The sequence below is a fragment of the Anas acuta genome, chromosome 2 (assembly GCF_963932015.1).
Source record: "Anas acuta chromosome 2, bAnaAcu1.1, whole genome shotgun sequence".
Taxonomy (NCBI): Eukaryota; Metazoa; Chordata; class Aves; order Anseriformes; family Anatidae; genus Anas; species Anas acuta.
In genome coordinates this window covers 150,387,610-150,406,877 of record NC_088980.1, presented here as the reverse complement: position 1 = coordinate 150,406,877, position 19,268 = coordinate 150,387,610, and the positions used below count along the sequence as shown (strand labels likewise).

Genomic DNA, 19,268 nt, shown 5'->3' with positions numbered 1-19,268 from the left:
AGGTTAAATAAACTTGATAAGAGATGGCAACTTTTACATGATTCTTTTTCTAAACAGGAAAACATTTTCCCACTTCAAGTCCCCTTCAACACTAATTTTCTACAATTTGATATGAAACTACTGGTTATGTTCTTTCTTCTGGAAGCTGCTTGGCAGCCTTCTCAATTTAAGGGGAAAAAAATAAATAATAATAATAATAATAATAATAATAATAATAATAATAATAATAATAATAATAATAATAATAAAACAGTAATATTTGGAAAATGCTGAGAATTTCTTTCCAACTTTGGTTTCCTATCAATAGAATAAATCCTTGATTCCTACTCAAAGACTTGAGGCTACCAGCCTGTTTTTTTTATTTTTTTTATTTTGTTTTGTTTTGTTTTGTTTTGTTTTTAATGTATACAGCAAGTCTTTAGTACTACCAGTAGTACTGACACCTAGTATCTTTTCTGAATCCCCTCTATATTTCAGTGCAGTTCTTAAGGTCCACCATTTTGAAGACTTGTGCTGTTCAGTGGTTACAAATACAAGAAGCTGACTGAATTTCTCTGACTCCTTCCACAGGAATTTGGCTCAAAACCCTTTTTTCCAGTCTCTTGCAGGGTCACATCCCTTGTTTTCCAGGATGCTTTAGTCTCTCTACATGCTTCTGTGATGCTTATGCTGCTTTTCTTCTCCAAATATTTGCACTATCAGTAGATTGAGCACAAAGCAATAAACAGAAAAAGGCATTGTTCAGCTTCCAGAGTTACTCAGTTTGTGTCTTTGCATTGTACACTGATATATGACCATCTTGACCCCTTGTCATCTTGTCTACTTGCTCCCTCAGCAGACTTTCCTAGACTTAGAACTATCTTAAAAGCAGCTAAACTTTATCAAAAGCAACAGCTACCACTTCCATTTATCCTTTAAGTGAAAAACAGCCCAAATGACAAGAAGGTGAGTTTTATGCCAGCTACTACAGAATCACAGAAAGGTTGAGGTTGGAAGGAACCTCTGGAGATCACCTAAACCATACTCCCTGCTCAAGCAGGCTCAGGGATCTGTCTCTATTAAATAAATAAATAAAGATTGAACAAAGCACCCTTTACAATGTTTATTTTTTCCTTCTAACTGGAAGTACCATCTCAGTGGAAATAAATCAGGCCTAAATAGCATTTAATTCCTCTTCCACTTTTGTAAGCAAACCTCCAACATAAAGGGACTGATTTAAGTTTAATAATTTATGGGTTAATACAGATAAAATAATAAGCAACTATTGTTATTTAACTCTGGGAAGGATTTGGGGTGTCATAGAACATGTGAACATCTATCAGATGAAAGTGCTTTAAAATAGTGGCTAATCCCAATCTTAAATATTTACCAAATCTGCTGGCTCCACTTTTCTGCAATACTAACTGAATGTACTAACTGAGGCTCCTGAAGATTATTTCAGGGAAGTTTGATATTTAGCCAGGAAAACTCTCAAGTACATCATTGATGGGTGTTGGCAGTGGGCATGGCAACTATGTGGCTCTAAAAATGTCTAATTCAGTACCCTGCAGCTGCTGGAAAAGTGCACTTCCCTTTTTGTTGAAAAAAGTTATGTTCCAACAAACTTCTAAGAGGCACTGGCAGCTGGTGAATTCAGGATGCTTTTGGTACCAGCAGTTACCATGAGCCACTTTTTCTTTCCCCTTGGGCTTTTAGTGTTTGGCTGGCTCTGTGTTATCATCCACACAGGGAGTAAAAATTACTCTGTAACACTCTAAGTGGCTATTCCCCTACAGCGAGACACTCCTTTGAAGCCACTTGGATATAGGTGAGGATGAATTTTCTGTAGCAGTTGCCCTAGACCAACACTCTGATAATCTGTTCCTGCAAATTAACGTGAAAGAGGGTCTAAGCCAAGACTGTGGATTCTTTCTTCCAGAAAGAAAGCCCTGAAGGATTTAACCTCATGGTGAGGGTGCTCTCCAGCAGCAGAGGTTACAAACTTCATCCATCTGGGACAGAGTCCACCTGATTCCCCCACTGCCTGATCACAAATTTGTCATTAAACAAACTCCTGAGCTCATGGACAGCTGGTGGATCGGAGCTAGGTGGGCTTCCTGCAGGTAGTTCCATCCTAGGGACCCATCCTAGAAAATCATCACACCCACAGAAGGAAGAGGTCAAGAACCTTCCCCCCTTTGGGGGGCAAGAACTGTCACTTCTCCCAATTTCTGAAAACCAGCATCAAATGACGTAGATAGAAAATCATATTAAATTAGGTTCCTGGGGAGTCTATGTTTTTAAGTTAATGACAGTGATAAGCCAGTAGAAAGAATCAGGTATGCCAATGGTTCTGCAGACAAAGAAACTAGTAAATAGTCTTCAGTTTTGTCCATGCTACATAATACTATTTTTAAGGCATGTTTCCCAATGGACTATAACTCATACTGTTCTAAATACTGCAGCAAACAGATTTGTATGCTTTTCACAATGTGATATCTAGTTATGGTCAAGGTTTCCTTTCTGGGTTAAGAAAACTTTCAGCATGTTACTTAAGATTCTACCAAAATGGCTTTGAAGTTCTGTCCAAATATTTCTGGAGATACCCCATTTAAAGATTGGTCATAAAAAATGCAACAGGTTTTTGTCCTCTTTTAAATTCTGATAATTTTTAAAGAGCTTCTTCTGAGAAGAAAATAAACTATGATGTGTGGGACAAACAAAGCAATAAATGCATTCCAGCAGGGAAAGCATGCTAAACAGGAAATCTTTCATTCAGAAACCAGTGTGCTTCATGTAATTCCTTATCAGTTTGCTCAGGGTCTTTCTGAGCTGAAAGGACACAAACTGTTGTACAGACAGTCTTTTCAGATATGGGGCCTCACAGATTAAAATGTTTTGTTTCAGTACATTCATATTATTCTCCCAGGATGAAGTCAGTATTATTCATGCTGTTAACAACATGATCTTGTGGCTCAGATGGGTTCATCAACAAAGGTGAGGCAATCCAGTGAAAGCTTCATGACACAAGGTAGCTTTCTGGTGGTTAGATTGTCCCCTTTTGCAAAGCTCCCTGGAACCACAGTAAGTGGATTAATACTTTCAGGTCTTTCTACAAAGTGTATTTACATGCACTCAAAATCCCCTCATCCCACAATACTAATATTTGTGTTAACATTAATACTTATAATTACTAATAACCTGGAAGTATTCAAGGCTTAGACTCTGGCCGTAGTCCCCTATGTAGAAGATGATAGGGAATGTCCTCACCATTTCAATAATGAGTGTTTTTGCCATGAACTGTCTCTCAATATTTATTTTTACTAAACTGTAGCAAAGCAGGGTTCCTAACCTTAGCTTTATCCAGCAATGTAATAGCAATGCTAATGAATAATAATTAGACTTATTTGTAAAGCTTTGCTACACTCTATTAAACACCTGTGGCCTTGCATCTCTAGATGTTGTATCTCAGTGCTGGGTGATGAAAACCTAAATTAAATCCTCAGTTATGCTGGCAGCCACAGAGTTCAGTAAGGGACCAGGGCTAAACACAGCCTTGCTGCCCAGCATTTTGAATAGCTGTTTTTTGAATTTGATAGCACTGGTGATGAATTGACAGGACAGAGGACACAGAAAGCAACAGTATCATGTCCATATTTCATGTGTACTTCACCACAGACAGAGGGAGATCATGCCCACAGAACTGTGATTGCTGCTGGCCATTACCAACTACATAGTAAGCAATAAAGAGACACATGATATGCTTTAGTGCTGTATTTTCTGATAAGGTTATCTTAGGACAGAAACTGGAAGTGCTTATACATTCCACCTAATAAACACAACTTGGCATTTAAGATGCAACTTTTCCAGTGCTACTGTAAATAGTGGTTTTGGTTGTTCCTACAAAACCTGCTCTACCTGGCCTCTACTTCTAGTAAAATTACAAGCTTTGGGTATTTTGGTATGCTATCTCTGTTCATCGCATACCCCTCAAGAGAGCTTGAAGACTCTTCAGTGATTGTGTCTTTCCTGTACTTCTCAGCATATTTACCTAAATTCTTCTCTGTTCCAGTTAGTGTTCCGTGGTATGGTGCCTCTGAATAAAGTTCTATTCCCTAGGGATCTCTTGCTTGGCAATTGTCTATGCAGCCAATCCCTACTAATAATCTTAATCAGTTTTGTTTTGTTGTTATTTGTTGTTGTTGTTGTTTCATCAAAGACCACCGCTGTAGCTCTGCCGGTGTTGTTCCACCATTCATTCAAATCAAAAAGCAATGTGTGCAGCTTTTAAGTGAGATTGACCTGCTCATATTAAACCCAAAGTGCTGGCTATATTTGATACTTTTTCTGAACTTTAAGACTTGGGTCTGCGATGACTAATGTTCTTCAAAAATTGTCTTTGATTTTTAATTCTGAACATTGTTTTCTGATTATTATTATTATTATTATTATTATTATTATTATTATTAAATATAATAATGATTACACTATGATTATATTCTGTATTAATTAATTTGGATATTAATTTATAATAATAATTAAATAATAATAATAATAATAATAATAATAATAATAATAATAATAATAATAATAATAATAATAATTGCTTTTTTGTTCAGTTTTGTAATGACATTAAACATAATATGTATTTGTTTCATGTAGATAAAATTCTGGACTTTTCCATACCCAGAGCCAAAACATTCTTCACTATTACTACCAAAACTCTATTTGTTTTTACAAAATATATATTTGATACTTTTTTAGAAGAGCACAAAATCAATCTGCCCTTTGGGCATGGAATATAGCCATTTACTGCTTGTTACAGTATCTCAGAACTTCTGCTTCTTCATTTCCTGTATTGGGCTTTTAAAAATTGTTAGCCTGCATCCTATATCCAGATGACATGCTACACTGTAGCATTTTGGGCCAGTGACTGGTTATTTTGGCTAGTAAGATGAAGACTTCAGAATACCCGTTTTTAAGCAGTCTTGGTGTCACTCCTTGTTCACTCTCTGTTTTATGGTGGTAGTCCCAACCTTGCTGTGGTCTACACTATACCTTCCGGCAATGACTTTCCTTTCAGCCTGTTAATTTCACTGAGCAGAACTTATTTTTTGTTTTCTTAGCTTTATGTTAATTTATTAAACTTAGAGCTGATCTCAACTTCCCAAGATGTGCTTGTGGCCTAATAATACTCTCTGCTACTACTGAAAGCTCTTTACCAGGCTCTTTAAGGTTCTTGACATCCTGGTGGATTCATAACTGGTCTCACCAGAGATGAGTAAATGAGGTAATAATTTCCCCTGATTTCCCGGGCATGCTCCTCCTGATGTAACCCAGTGTGCATTTTGTACTACTTGCAGTGAGAGCACACTCTTGGCTCATTTTCATTCTGACATCAACTTAAGTCTCCAGATCCCCTTTCATTAAGGCTCAGCAATTCATTTCCCAGCCTGTGCTGATGTGTGGAGTTATTCTACTCTGAGACACTGAACTTCTTCTCCCTGCAGGATATCATGAAGTTCTTAGCACAATCATGTTTCTCAAAGCCCTTCTGGGTTAAACTTTTGCTTCTTGGTATAATAAGAATCAAATTCAAATTGAAATAAGAATCACTTTCCTTGACTGAACATCATCTTGAATTTGCTTCAGTGTGCAGCAGATGGTGATGATAGTGATGATCTTGTCATCCAAATCTTGATGAAGATCTTGATCAATACTGGACCACCAAGACACTCCACTTGTTACTGGCTTTCTGTCATTGATTTTGAACGTGACAGTATATTCATTTTTAAGACATTCGTGCATCCCATAACTCCTCAGTTTGAGAAGAATACCTTGGGTGATGGTGCCAAAAGCCTTACAAAAAGGCCCAGGTTTATTATATCCACTAGTCTCCCTTCACTCACATAGTCAACCTTCTGCTGACTTCCTCCTGACTGTTTCTAAAAAAAAAAATAGTAAAAAATAGAGTTTTTGCAAGAACTGCGCTCTGTTCGGCAACACCCATTGTCACCCTGTGTTCAGTGTACCCAACTGGAGTTTGGATGCATGGGATGGTAAAGCCTACAGAGGAGCCTGCCTAGTTTATCTGGGTATGTCTAGGCTAAAAGAGAAAAAGACATGAGCTCAAACCCATTCCTTTGACAGCCTACACCACTTAACTGCTGTTTGCTCCCTTGCTCTGGTCCAGCCTCTTCCCAGAAGCTGTCACCAAACAGTATAGATAAGACTGGTCTATGCACTCCACCCCAGGGCTATTCCGTGGGGCTCTGCATCCTCCAGTATGTTCCTATGGTGTCATGCATACACTGGGGTATGCAACACACCCCCTCAGCTTCATGCCATAGAAATTTCACTCTTGTGGGTTGGAATACCACCCTCAGATTATTTCAGATCCTTTGAACTGAAAAACAAAAACAAACAAACAAAAAAAAACAACCACCATTAAAAATGATTATGTCTGAGGACTATTGGAACATCACTCATAGAACAGAAGAAAGCCAGGGCCAAGTGCCATACAATGTATACATGGTCAGAGAGCTTGTCCTAAGACATGATGCTCGAGGCAGTTTGGGCCACTTAGAGTCAGGGCCAGAGTTTCGGTTTTGGCACTTCTATATTTAGTAGTATGGACACAGCATCAGTTCAGGTTGAGATTTTGGTCATAAAGTCAAAAATTTAACACTGAAGTGTTTTTTTTTTGTTTGTTTGTTTGTTTGTTTGTTTTCTGACTTATTCAATTTGCTAATTTGAAACAGATTTTCCATGTCCTGTTTAATAGGGAACGGCCTTTAAAGTTATTAAATAAATGAACTGCTGATTTAGAGCTATCTTTTGATTCTGAGCAACTGCCTTGAAATGGCTGGAAATAAATAAATAAATAAATAGTAAATAATAATAATAATAATAATAAAAAAAAAATAAAGTCCAGTTTTACTGAAAGAACTCCAATCAGCTTTTCTTTTGCTCTCTTCTCCTGTCCATACTCCATTATTTCCTCTTAAAACAGCATACCTGGTCTTTGTCAAAAGATGCCTAAAGAGACCCTGTAAACCACATTGCAATCAGTAGTCACTCTTTGTGTCCTATGTCCTCTGCAGCACGCTCTTCTTACAACAAAGTCTCTCCCCTGTAAGAAGGGAACCAACCTCCATCTTCTCTACCTGAACACAGGACAGGGAAGAAACATGAGGTATTTGTTACATAGGCGACTGTGTTTTATGCCCAGAAGCCCAAAACTATGAACATATAAAAGCACTTGGTCCCAGGCCTGTTGGTGTGGCCAGCTGTGAGGACACGGTGCCATGATAATACTTCGTGCTTCTGTGACCTTGGGTTCAAAGCTATAAGAACAGCATTTATAACCAAAAGAGAGCTGTAGTCATCTAACTGATTTCAAGTGATACATGCCATTTAGGAAATTGTCTTGCAGAATCAGACTTACTTTTAGTTAATTGCTTGGCTGTGTTATTGCTATGTAAATCTATGCACAGGCCAAAAGGGTATATATTTTTAAGTGTATTTTTGAAGCAGAGGGCATGTTACTACAGTGTTAGGAAGATTAGGCATTGATCAGGCCTTTTTACCAGCTCTCCCTTATTGGAGAGGATTCTGATTTGTACTTACTTAGGTGCTCCTTAAACTGATGGGCACCACCCAGCCTGTTTTGGTTGGTTTCAAACCATCTTGAGCCTGGTGGGTTCCAAAGTTCATCTGAGATATGTATTTGATATTACTTCAGAGAAGCTGTGAAGAAGAAAGCATTCTGGTTACACACACATGTATTCGTGCCTCTGTATTTGTGTGTATAGCAACGCCCCAGCAAGACTGAGTGGGAGGTGAGGCGAAGGGGAGGGAATTATTTTCCAGATTTATAGCTAGTAAAAAAACTTCTTTCAAAAAATAATCATGAGAGATGGGGTATAAAGAGAGAGAGGGGTGTACTGGTACTTCAGGTTTGGAACAATTTTTCTTAGCCAAATAAAGATCACAGAGAATCAAAAAGACATCAAATTGCATTTAGTGTCTTCTGCCTGGGTCAGTATAGGAATTATAGACTGATGTGACAGGCACCAATGTGTTTGGGTTGAGGAGGTTTTCTGGTGGCTTCCAGGTCCTATGATCTCTTGGTCTGAATGGCCTAACTTATCATGTTACTTATCATGTTACTTAACTTATCATGTCACTTAGCAGACACTTCTATCCTGCACCTCCCTGGTCACGTCTCTACTGAAGAACAAGTCTCTTCAAAGTCTGTTTTATATAAATGAATGGAAATCTCCAGGTTTGACACATATTGCTTGTCCTGACTTGCAGGACTTGACCACAAATGAGCACAGTTTGAACATCCCTAATTCTCTCCTAGAGTGGATGTACATGGGTTTTTTCTCTAAATGCTCAAGTATATAGAATCCCTATTTCTATTTCCTAATAGGTGAAATCAGCTTTTCTGAAAAGGCATGTGCAACTTAAAAGTACATCCTTAAATTTGGTATTGAATTTTCAGCAGATGACAGCAATTGCAACTGATGTTCAAATTCTTCCTACTCAGTAAGTGGGGATACAGGTTCCTGGCACTCCAAGACATTGGCCTGGTAGATTGAAGAAGGATTACTGATGCTATAAATTGTAGATGAATAACTGTTGGCATCAGGTGGGCACTGTAAAATTCTCTACTTATCCAGTGCTTCAGAAATTAGTGACCTGTGTAGCTTGTCTTCTTGGAGATCATTTTTTTTGGAAGAGCATTAAAGATGCTACTTTTAGAAAAAGAATGGAAAATGGTAGTTGCAAATGCTGAAGGGAGTACTCTCTAATTAGGTTTCTTTAGCCAAAGTATATCCATTCTTATTAATGCAAAGTTTCTTGTTGGCTATGGGATGGAGAAGATTATCCACCTTTGAGAGCTGAGAAGAATTTCTGCTCATTTATAACTTGCAGTATTTCATTCCTCCTACCTCTGACTACTGTGTAGGGTTGCAGTACTGCTTTTAGTTCACAGTTAAAACAGCTCTATTTCCTTGCCTGCTCATAGTTGGCATGAAAAGAATCAACATGAGTAAGAAAAGAATAACATGTCATGCCAGCTCAGTAAAGCTATACCTGCACTGGAACTAGTACATTCATCTGTGTATTTAGCCTAGATCCCTAAAGAAACAAACACTATATGATTGTACATACAGGTGTGTGTGTTTAACACGTAAACAGGTCTTATGACTGCAATATTCCCCCAGCAGGCCTAAATAACCTCACGAAAGGGGCTATCAGGTACCCACAAAACCAATTTTTTTAATCTCCAGAAGCCCCAAATAGACTTCTGTTTAGCCCACTGGGCAAACAAGAGGGCAGTTATATAGCTGGTCACCAAACATTTCCTGCTGGGGCCATCAGCAAACAAACAGCTCAACAGCTCCACAGAGGACAGTGTGAATGGCACTTCGCTGCTGCTTCAGCTCAGTGGCAAGCAGGTGACAAAGAAGAGAAAAACAACTAACCTGCCTCAGTAGAAATCTTATGATTAAATCAGGCAAGATAGTTAGTAGCAAAGAACCTGCCTGAGTGGAAAACTTGAGGTTAAATAGGCAAGATAGTAGCAGTTCATTGCACTCCAATTGTGGTAAACGTGCAAGCTGAATTCACCTGAACCTCTTAAGTCTAAAACATAGGTACCACTGAAACCTTTAAAACCCCTATTGGACTACTACCAAACCCAGGAAATGCTGGTCTTCACTGCTTGATGTGTGTGAAACCATTGTCATCCTGGGAAGAGGAGCTGTTCTAGATGTTAACTGAAACCCCAGTTGGGATTTCCTCCCTTTTGTCTAACTGTGTACAAGTTTCAGAGAGTCTCTCCTGGCTTAATCTCTGCACAAAAGACAGCTTGGAAAAAGTTAATGTGTTCTTGGTGTGAGAGACATGCTTTAATGTAGACATTGCAATCTGAGCCCTATTTAAAGGAGGAGTGGAAGTATCAAGGTATTATGCAGCAAGTCTTTCTAACCATAGTAGGGATGTAGAACAATCTCCCTGCCTTTGCAATGACATCTGTGAGCTGCAGAACAAAAATCTTCTCTTTTTATTTTTTTTTTTCTCCCTTCCAGTTTGATGAATTTTTACAAAATGCATTAGCAGCTTCAACAAGAAAAACTGCAAGGAAAATGTTGTGCAATGGGTATATAACTACCCATTAGGCTGTGGTTACGACTTTTTCCTCGTAAGCAGGAGAACTGTGCTCAAACCTAACTGCATGAGCGTCTGAAACTGAGTCTCTCAGATGCCTGCACTATCTGTAGGTTATGGACACTGCAGCAGTACTGGAGAAAGCACTAACTAACAGACTATAGTTTTTTTTTTTTTTTTTTTCTCAGAGCCAAAAACTCAGAGCCAAAAACCTTATGTGGAAATAAACATAAAGTCTATTTTAGATCTTGTCTTTCTTGGCACTTTCTTTTGGCTAGCTTTAATATTTAGCACTCATAATGTTGACTTCTCAGAAAACCAGTTCTTAGGCACTTAGTAGTTCCCATGCATCGAAGTGAAAGCGTTGAGTGCTGAATGCAGAGCTGGGGAGCCCTGTCACTCCACAATTGAGTCCTGCTGTGAATTTTGCTCATAGGTCCCACCCCAGTTCACAGAATGTCCTGCAAAAAATGCTCATCTTGGCAAAATGCTCCACAGAAATCTCTTGAAGGTACATACTGATTGAAAACAAAACAAAACAAAAATCAAAACCCAAACCAGCTACTTCGTTCATCAAATTAATACGCAGAGAAAACTCCGGTTTTCTAAACAAATAACCCCTTTCCCTCCTCCTCCCAGCCCCCCTCCCCCCAATGAATAGATAAATAAATAAAATTAAAAATCTGCTACTTCCTTTGCAAATGGTAGGAAGTTCATATTGCAAGACCAATGACTCACCCCACATCTATGCTCTTACTGAACCAGATAAACCTGCCAAAAGCAGTTTCCAAACTGGAAATAAGTACTTATGTGGGGATATGAATAATATCAGGGAAATCTGTGACAAGGGCATGTGAATCTGTGATCTGTTGTGTTATTTATTTATAATTTTTATTGAGGTCGGTGCCTTGGTTCAAAGCTGCATTGGATAATTTTTGGAGAACAACTGATCCGTATGGCTACATGTCAACAACATCAAGGGATCCAAAGACAACAACAAAAGGCTGCAGTAGAATAAAATTCCCCCCGGATGAGGTGTGATATTTGATGGGTCACACAGGGAATTCTTTTGACATGAACCAGCAAACATCAAGTATATTTTTCATAAAACATGTAGCTTAATCCAAAATTATCCCTGCTGTATTGTCAGTGAGAACAAGGGAACAACCAGTTACTCTTGCAGTGACTAATAATATTACCACTGCTTAAATGTAAATAGCGTGCAGAAATCTTTCTAAAGTAAAGGAGTTTTTTTTTCTTTTTTTTAATAACAACAATAATGTTGTGTTCCTACTTCATTCAACTCTTTTTCCTTCTTTGCTGTAGCAGCACAACTACTGAAATTTCCTGTGTTAATGTTGGCATAGCAATAAATATAATGTCTAAGGAAAGAAGAACAGTCTCATAATTAAAATCTCTTTTCATAGCATTGAGACAGATTGTGTTGCTACCCTTCGAATTAGGTCTCTACTCTGGTCTTTCTTCATTTGCTCCATCCTCTTCCTCCTGAAGCCTTGTAAGCATTGATTAGTAAATGGCTTCAAAGTGCTATTTGAATGCTAAAATATTGTTATTTCCAGGTATTTGAGCACATTGGCAGGTTTCTGCTTAGCACATATGATTATGTACTGAACAGGAATCTTTCTCTAGCATGTAAGTATGCCATTTCCCTTCTTTGTGCATATGTGCCTTCAGGTGTGCAATAGCCCAGTTTAGTAAAACAGTAAATCAGTGACTTGTTTACTGCACTTTTAAAAATCTTGGAGATTGGTATGGTTATCTCAAGTGGAAGTCATAGACAGAACTGGAGAGTAGTGGTGCTTTCAGTCGAGTTTGAGCAACCTGGTTGATCTGGTAAAGGAATGAACATAGTGACTGGACAGCTATTTCTCAAAGAGATGCTGATTTGAAAAGGGCAAGTGCATGCCAGCTACATAAATCTGTTTTATTAAATAAAATAAAAAATAAAAAATAAAAAAAAATAATAATAAAAAAACATTTATAGTAGAAGTGCTCATTAGCTTGCCAGTTGGCCCATGTGGGTGGCAGCTTGACTGTATCCCTAGCACAGTGGTTCCTAAAGTACATGTCTCCACATGTTCTGCTAATGGTACGTGAGCCACTCAGCCACTATGGGAATGCAGTGTGAGCAGTTATGCAGCCCAACACAGGGTAAAATCTCACCGAGGCAGTGGCTACTGCATTGTCAGCAGTGCCACTCAAGCAAATTAAGCCTTGAAATTCCTTTTTTTTTCCTACCTGCATTCTAAGGAGACTGTCTGAAGCCAAGGGGAACGATGTTCCCCAAGCTTTAGCTGTGCTCCTTTCTGGCACATTGCAGGATTTGGCACTCTGAGTACAAACTTCAGCAATTACATCTTCACATAGTAAAATACTTCCTAACTTGGATTTTTGGAATGACTTCATTTTCTTTTGCAATCCACCAATCACCCTCAAAAGACATTGTGAATCACTGTGTTATTCTCAGTCTTTTAACTAACAAAATAGGTAGGAACAGTGCTTGAACTAGCGAGGGCTCAGTCTGGCTGCACACATTCACAGGCTTTCCTACTTACCTGGGCTAGCAGCTACCAGCTCCCGGGGGCTTCTGCCTGTCTGTCTCCAATGTTTTTGAGAGTCCAACACTACATGTGTTCTAAATAACAAACTGCAAAGGTCAAAGCAAAATAAAACACTTTATGCCAGTTCTCTCATTCATTCCAAGCTCAGTACTTGTTTTTACTGCAGAAATCTTCATTTGCTGCCCATGGAATGGTTCATTCCATTTGAATCTCTGGAGCTTTTGGCCCCTTCCCTAAAAAGCGGCCAAGCACAGCAGATTGAAAAACTGCTTGAGGATAGGCCAGACCACATAGTTCAGACACTGACCCAGATCTGTTTTCTGAAGGACTGAATGCTTCTGAGCTAGGATTTTGTTTCATGATCAGATGAAGGAAGGATTAATCCCTTGGAAAATTAGTCAAGCCCATCTTCTTGTTCTAGTATTTGCACTTGTTCCATAACTTTAGGAGCCACTGCGCTAGACAGATCTTCCATAACAAACACAGTGAGCCAGTGATTAGATGACTTCATTCTGAAGATTCAACTTCAAACTTGGCTCAGTTATAAATTATTTTTCATGGTTTCATTGGATTCCTGGCCTTGTAGTTTAAAATGAGTATGAAAAAGGTTAGCCCTTTTATGAAAAAAAAAAAAAAAAGGCATGCACAAAGCAGCTTTGTTTGTCTTAGAATGACAAATGCTTCTCTTTTGTTGTTTTAGAAATACTTTTCATCCTTGCATACATTAACTAATCAAAAGTAAGAAAAGCTGATAAGAAATTAGATTTATTAAACACTAATATTTCATAGCTCGAGCTGTACAACATGGTGAAATAGGAACCAGTTTTCCAAGGTTCTTTTTCCAAAGTTGGCACTTTTGACTCAGGTGCAGAAGCTGGGTTAGGAGGAGAGAAGCTAATATGCATTTGAACAGCAGCAAGCTTTTGTAGACTAGACTTAATAAGCTTATTGTGCAGCAAGAAAACAAAGGCAGAGAGCTTACCAGAGTTTCAGGAATTTCTGATTTTGTCTTCAAGCCACTACACGAGGGAGTATGATAACATTCTGTGGATTTCATCAGTTTGGGGCAGAGTAACCTGTCATAAAAGTGAGGCTGTTAAGTGAAATCACACACATGGAGTAAGTGCACTTTACAAAAAGTCACAGAAGAAGCAGCCCGGTCTGTCACAGTTTAACCTGTCCCTTCGCGGGTAGTTACACGCAGAACTGTGTATATAGAGATATTCTTTACTCAGCAGGCTAGGGCCCCTTTTTGGAATAAACGATTAGCTGCGCTTCTTGCCAAAGAGCTGTTCTCTGGGAAACTCACACAGCACTTGTTGCACCCGTTGTACCCTCTGAACTTCATCAGAAACATACAAAGGCATTATTTTGTTTCTACTGAAATCAGTGTTCATTCCTAGTGGTGATGGTAATATACGAGCATAAGTTTTGCAATTCAGGATTTGGTAAACAGACTTATTTTTATATAGGATTACACACATCCGCATGATTTTGACCACCTGTGCCAGAACACCCCAGTTGCAGTCCTTTTCTCATCTTTTCCCAGGAATGCTCCTCTTTGGCCACTGGGAAAACCTGTTCAAACTCCCCTCTCCTCATCGAACTGTGCGAAACACTACACCCCGCATAGTAAACACTTTGTGAAGCAGGGCAGAAGGTCTCAACCCTGAGCCTCCCCCCGCCTGGGCTGCACGACCCCGAGGAAAGGGGCGGACGTGGGGTTAAGAGAGGGGGCCAGCTGACATACAGAGACCCTGCGCGGAACAGGCGTGCGGGCTGTAACCGCTGCAGGCATCGGCTGGCGGCTGGGGGAGCCCTGGGGCGCCGGGAAGGGCCAGGCGGAGCGGCGGATCGGGTGGCGACCCGCCCCGTGCTCCCGGCGGGGAGGCGGCGGTGGCGGCGGGCAGCGCCGCCCGGCGGGCGGGGCGCGGGCTATAAATCCGACCCGCGGGCTCAGGCAGCGGCGGTCGGAGCGCGGCGGCGGCAGCGCACGGAGAGCAGCTGTTGCGGCAAGTACCGCATCTATCTATCTATCTATCTATCTATCTATCTATCTATCTATCTATCTATCTATCTATCTATCTATCTATCTATCTACTCACTCACGCAACCATTATCTTCATTTTCTTTCTTTTTCTCTTTTTCCATCTTTCTCTCTTTTCTATAAATAACCTTTTTCTTTTCCTTTCTTTTTTTTTTCTATTATCTTTCTTGTTTTCTTTTTCTATCTTTCTCGTTTTCCTTTCTATCTTTTTCTATCTCTCTTTTTTTTCTTTTCTCTCTGTTTTTTAACCTCTCTTTTTTCTTTTCTTTTTCTTTTCCCTTTTTTTTTCCTCTTTTTTTTTCTTTTTCTTTTTTCTTTTTTCTTTTTCTTTTCTTTTATTCTTTTTCTTTTTATCTTTCTCTTACTGTCTCTTTTCTTTTTCTTCCAAAGAGGACTTTGCTGGCTGCAGGCTGAGGAGGCGAAGGAGTGAGTGGCTCTTTGCAGAACAGGGGCTGTGCACTGGTGGGTGGGAGTGGCAAATGGGGCAGCTGCTGGATGCTGCTGCCATGGTTGAGGTTCTCGTGACAGCAGCGGGCTGGGCTGGTAAACAGCTGTGAAACGAAGGCACATACTTTATTACGGAAGTTGACTACTGGCGCTTGTTGCTTGTGATTCTGTGCTGTTGCAGCTCCACATTGGATTTGGAGCAGATGACAGACTTGATTGGTGTCCAGTTTTTACTAGTCAGTTGTTTCTCTGGGGTTCTTGTCTTAATATGTGATACTAGGTGCAGTTTACTCTGAGCACTTCCAGGCACTGCTAAGGTGCATAGAACTTCACTGCAGTGTTTGCAGTGGAGGCAAAGCCTATGCATTGGATCTCATGAAATAAGAGATTTCACTTCTGCTAGTGAGGATGTTAGGTTAGTGGTTTCCATTGTATTATGGTTCTCTTACGAAAGGCTTGCATCACTCCCTATCTTACCCACTGTTTTAAGAAGTCTTCAGTGCCCAATTTTGTACCCAATCCCCAGAACTGGACTCTTTATTACTTTGAGATGGAAGTATTTACCAGCTATGTTATTTGGATTTTTTTTTTTTTCCTCTGAGTTGTCTATTTAAATAAAAACTGCATTTTGAACCTGAAAAATGCAGTAGTAGAGACATGGAAGAGGTCATAGACAACCCAAAGCTTATTGTCCAGATTCTCTAAGTATTACACTGTTTCGATTTCTTCTGAATTTTTTACTTTTTTTTTTTTTTAATATACAACCGTGTCAAAGATACAGCTACTGAAAAAACAGCATTGGGGCAAGCAATAGAAATACCCTGTAAACAAGAGCTATCAAAGGCTTCAGGTAAACATGTAAGGCTGCCTTGCTGCTTTTTGTCTACTCTGTTACTGGCCGTTTACAGCAAAACACCTGCTAAGCTGGTGCAGTCTGAACTTGGCTCTGGGAGCATGCTTTTAAACATCTTGTGTTCTCTTAACTAAAGTCTAACAAAGTTTGATACACTGTTTTTATGACAAGTACTCAAGTAAACAGCAGGTAGCTAATGCTGTACTCTGACTTGCACACAGCAAGAGCTTAGTGACAGTGGATAAAATGGTAAAATAGTAGTAGATGCTACAAAAATAGTGTTCCTTAAACATTTGTACAATCTCCCAAGTACTAATACTAAGGTCTGTGGCCTTCAAGAATAATTCATGAATGGATTCAGGAAGAATTGGTATGTGATTTGACATACAGAGTTTCCTGGATAATACTGTTGCAGTAAAAACAGGCTTTAATATATTAATAAGAAACTACTTAGGATGTATATGTTTTCCATACCTAATATTTTTCAGTATACACAGAACAGATGCTATGTCATAGGTGGGGAACTAAAGGCCATGAGTTCTGAATCTGAGTTGCTTGCACTGCAGTTACACAGACATCTGAACAGGCTGGACTTCAATTTGGAAACTTCGAAGCAAAATTTCAACAATAAGTGAACTTAGAGGTGCCCTTGAGAATGGACATGCTCTGGAGTAGCTGGCCTCAAACCAAGCTAGTGGAGAGGGGTCTAGAAAGTCTTGAAAGCTGGGATTTTAATTTATTTCCTGTAGTGAAAAGGGTTTATGTATCAGTGCCCTTCATTCATAGATCACTTCACCCAAACTGACAGTAGGATAGAGATGTTAAAATGTGAGGTGCCCAAGGAATTTAACAATAGCAGAACAAGTGATGTGGGTTCCCCTGCTGAGGGTGTGCTGCCACCTGTGTTTGAGAATCAGCGTCCTCACCACAGAAAAACAGACTCCTTATGTTCTGTTGTTTCTCCCATGCACAATGCTTTTTTTTTTTCTTGCCCAAATCAAAAGGAACACTAAAGCAGATCATTTGGGTAGATCAAATGAATGCTCAGTAAAAATGGCAGGATTCACCAATTTTCTTGACTCTGGTGGAAGATATTTTACTCTTTGAAGGTTCCTTTTTGCACTATGACAATTACATGGGAAGTTCACAGTGTATTTTGGGAAACAGTTTAGCGTGGTAGCCTGGTCTTTAAGAACAGTTATAAGCAGTTGACTAATTTGCTCTAGTAGTTCAGGTGGGCTTATCAAAGAATCATAGAAGGGTTTGTATTGGAAGCAACCTTAAAGATCATCTAGTTCGAACCCCCCTGCTGTGGACAGGGACACCTCCTACCAGACCAGGTTGCCCAAAGCCCCACCCAACCTGGCCTTAAACACTGCCAGGGATGGGGCTTCCACAACTTCTCTGGGCAACATGTGCCAGTGCCTCATCACCTTCACAGTAAATAATTTCCTCCTTATATCTAATCTAAATCAACTTTTTTTTTAGTTTAAAGCCATTCCCCCTTGTCCTTTCACTCCACTCACTGACAGAGTTCCTCCCCAGCTCTCCTGTAGCCCCCTTTAGGTACTGGAAGGCTGCTGTAAGACCTCCCTGGAGCCTTCTCTTCTCCAGGCTGAACAACCACAACACCCTCAGACTGTATTCACAGGTCATCTTCATGGCCCTTCTCTGGACTTGTTCTAATAGGTCCATGTCCTTCTTGTGCTGGGGACACTGCAGCTGAACACAGTACTTCAGTAAGAATCAGTTCAAAATAAGAATCAGAACACTGTTATCGGTGAATTGATGTGATTAAAAATCTTTTGATTCATATATTTAAACCAAAGTGATTAATTTATTTGGCTGAAGTGCAACATATATCTTCTCATGACCAGCTTAAGGGATTTTGGCAAACTTCTAACTTCCCACAGAGAATACTGTTCTTTCGCTTAACCTCATTAGAGCCTGTGAACCTGTTGCACTAAATATGGAGCATGTATATAATGAGATATTTCCTGCTTTTATTGTCTCAAAATAGACAGAGTGAAATAAATTATACAGATGGGTGAAACTGGCTTGAGGTTCTTCAGGGAAAAAAAAAAAGACAACTAGAAAAAATAAAATTCTCAAAAATACTAAAACCTAATTATACTGGATCAGCAATGTTTACATCATGCATATAGCTAGAAGTTTAGGGTATCAAAAACACTTCTGCCATCAGTAGAGAGAAAGCCTGTGAAACTGATGGTCTGTATTAGTTCAATCCCATCAGTATGCAGCAATGGTGACTTCTCTTGTTGCACTGATTTGTCCATTTGAAAGGTAAACTGCAGGAACTAGGAGATAATGACAGATGCAGTGACTGCTTGATATTAATAGTGATTATATGTTATTTCTCGAGACCAAATAAAACTTCCAGGTGGCAGGTTTTTTTACATCTAACTTAGAAATTTCAAAGAAGTACAGAAGAGCACATTCTATACTGTCAGTAAAGCTGTTTGACCAAGTAAATAGTATTGTATGTAGACTGCCCTTTAGCTTCACCTTTTAGGTGTGCATTTGTAAGTTTACCAAATGCATGAAGGTGATGTCCCTGTAACCTTCTTGGTGAAGAACTTTCTAGAATTTTGCACAGGGACCTCCAGCAGATCAAGGAAGCAAGTTACCCCTGTGCTCTTGTCAAAAGCTCTGTCTCAGAAGTTCCAAATAAATTGTTTTCTACTACTAGAAAGCCATGGGAAATACTCTGAAACTGTTTAAAAGGCTTAGAAGAAGGAAGTCCTGATTTCAGATTTGGTAATGCATGTCGCTATGGATTACTAAAATCTGGGTTAGGTCTCTTGGAAATCAATAGCTATGAATAAAATAGCTATTGAACTTGTTTCTCTCAAATAGTGGTGTTTTTTTTTTTGTTTTGTTTTGTTTTTTTCAATCTGTGTCACTTCCAGAGCCCTGGATAACTTCAGTGGGGCCAGTCAGCAGGAGGTAATCCCTATTGTTAATTCCCTTTGGCTGCAGAGTTGGAGCAGCAGTAAGAAACCATTCAGAGCTTCTCCTGGATATGTGAACAAGTTTCGTTTAAGTGTTATTATGACATAATTAAACCCAGTTCTGAGCATCCATGAGAATCAGTACCATTATCTGCCATTTAGTTCAGCACAGCAAGTGGTTAGAGAGTAAAGCCTGCAATTATCCA

General features: G+C 39.4%; 1 protein-coding gene and 1 long non-coding RNA gene across 3 annotated transcripts in view; one reads left to right on the top strand and one right to left on the bottom strand.

Moving 5' to 3' along the window:
- Positions 1-4,570: 4,570 nt before the first annotated feature.
- LOC137851505 (uncharacterized) lies at positions 4,571-14,226 on the bottom strand. Of its 2 annotated transcripts, XR_011093248.1 has the most exons (5): positions 13,726-14,226; positions 12,738-12,829; positions 7,609-7,728; positions 6,997-7,145; positions 4,571-5,924 (listed from the first exon to the last, which is right to left on the bottom strand). It is a non-coding gene; the product is annotated as an uncharacterized lncRNA (long non-coding RNA). The 2 variants fall into 2 exon arrangements; XR_011093247.1 differs by lacking the exon at positions 12,738-12,829 and having other exon boundaries at positions 13,726-14,217.
- A 448-nt stretch (positions 14,227-14,674) lies between these two features.
- The window catches only part of NDRG1 (N-myc downstream regulated 1), a 42,681-nt gene continuing 38,087 nt past the window's right edge, over positions 14,675-19,268 (top strand). The window contains exon 1 of the mRNA XM_068672694.1: positions 14,675-14,755. The gene's annotated coding sequence lies outside the window, so the exon portion shown is untranslated. The remainder of the gene's footprint in view (positions 14,756-19,268) is intronic.